The sequence below is a fragment of the Lucilia cuprina genome, chromosome 2, assembly GCF_022045245.1.
Source record: "Lucilia cuprina isolate Lc7/37 chromosome 2, ASM2204524v1, whole genome shotgun sequence".
In the NCBI taxonomy this organism is placed as follows: Eukaryota; Metazoa; Arthropoda; class Insecta; order Diptera; family Calliphoridae; genus Lucilia; species Lucilia cuprina.
The window spans coordinates 10,617,721-10,619,845 of NC_060950.1; positions in this window are offsets into that span (position 1 = coordinate 10,617,721).

Consider the following 2,125-nt stretch of genomic DNA (forward strand, 5'->3'; position numbering starts at 1 on the left):
GTCTATAGTCTAGTCTATAGTCTAGTCTATAGTCTAGTCTATAGTCTAGTCTATAGTCTAGTCTATAGTCTAGTCTATAGTCTAGTCTATGGTCTAGTCCATAGTCTATATTCTTGTCTATAGTCTAGTATATAGTATAGTCTAGTCTATAGTCTAGTCTAGAGTTTAGTCTAATCTAGTATGTAGTCAAGTCTGTAGTCTAGACTAGTTTATAGTCTAGTCTAGTATATAGTCAAATCTATAGTCTCTTTTATCGTGTAATCTATAGCCTTCTATAGTTTGGTATATAGTCTGATCTCTATTCTAGTCTATGAATAGTCTATGGTCTAGTCTATATTCTTGTCATTACCTCTTGTAGTGCATTCCTTAGTTTTTTTAAATTTAGTAGAGTATGTTTTCATGTTATTTTGAGTGTAGGATTGTAGTATTGTAGTGTGTTGTTATTGTTACCTTTTGATAAATTACATATGTGTTTATGTAATAAATTTATCAAGTGATAATTGCGAAATTATGAGAAAAATAAATAAAGTAATGAAAATATCTTAAATCTACACATTTAACGATATATACAAAATTAAGATGAAATAGGTTTTTGTTAATTAACAAAAAATTCGATTATAAATTAAATTAATTACAAGACTTAATGTACGAAAAAAAACATTATTTTTTCTCGAACTTCATCTATCCAGAAAAGCTAATCAAGCAGAGAGAGTTTCAATGGATGGATGGATAAGTGACTGAATCAGTGAATAGATGGACGTTTGGTTGCATGAATAAACACAAAACATAAAGTAAACTACAATACACTAAAGCACATACAAACAAACTACCACTATGTAGATTAAAAGGATAAAAAAACCCGATAAATGTTCCATCTACTCTTCAGTAACAGTTTCGAAAAAAATCTATATAAAAAAACAAATCGTTCTGCCCTCCTATTTATCCATTTTCCCCATATACATTTTATTTGAATTTTCTTCATCAAAAAATGTTTTTTTCTTCTTTCTTCCACTGGTTCTTTATATTTGAACCCTTTTAGCTCTTCAGTCAAATGGTGATGGGTTTTAATGGTAAAAACAATTTAGATATCGATAGACTGACAACCATGTTGGAGGAAAATCGTACATTGTTAAATGACATGGCAACCAAGGAGTGTACGGATGGTGCAACTTTGCCAAAATTATTATTCGAATTAGTAGAGCAGGCAACAACAGCAACAACAATGACATCAACACAAGATGGCAACAGAAAGACTTGTACGACATCATTGCAACACAGTCGTTGTCCAACACCCAGTAATGAAGCTGGATTAGTGGCAGACGCCACTAAATTGTGTCATAAACTCCAGGGAGCAGCAATGGAGGATGACGACGATGAAGAAGATGATGACGATATTGTTGTAGAAAATGGAAATGATAATGAAAATATGGCATCATTAACATCAAATGTTAAACAATTGCAACAAGATGAAATGCCATCAGAGGAAACAGCAGAAACTGCCTCAACGTCATGTACGGACAACAAAACACCTGCTCACTCACAGCCATTATTGGCTCATGGGGATGATGAAACTGCTAAAACTAACACTGATGAAAAAGTTATTGTTACGACACAAAATAAAACCAAAAAACATCATCGTAAAACAGCAACAACCAACAGTAGAAAATCTTCCTCAGCTGCCCACTCTACAATGCAACAATTGTATGCTGCCGAAGTGATTGGTAAAGTGACATCGGCTCAGGAAATTGCTGGTAACTTACCCAAAGTCTGGCGTGTCTTAATGGAACTCTTAAGTCATCACAAAATAGATCCGGTACAATTTGAGGAAAATGGCAAAGGTGAAGATTGCTACAAATCGGTGGAGACACCCAACGGCCCTAAAGCCGAATTAAGTGTTAGCAAGACGTATATTAAATTAAAGGTAAGTTTTTCTTAAAATGAGTTCCTGTACACTTAACAAAAATTTGCAGTAAAATAAATAATTCAACTGTGCTCCTAATATTCGAACTTAACCCTAACTATAGACTAGACTATAGACTAGACTATAGACTAGACTATAGATTAGACTATAGACTAGACTATAGACTATACTATAGACTAGACTATAGACTAGACTATAGACTAG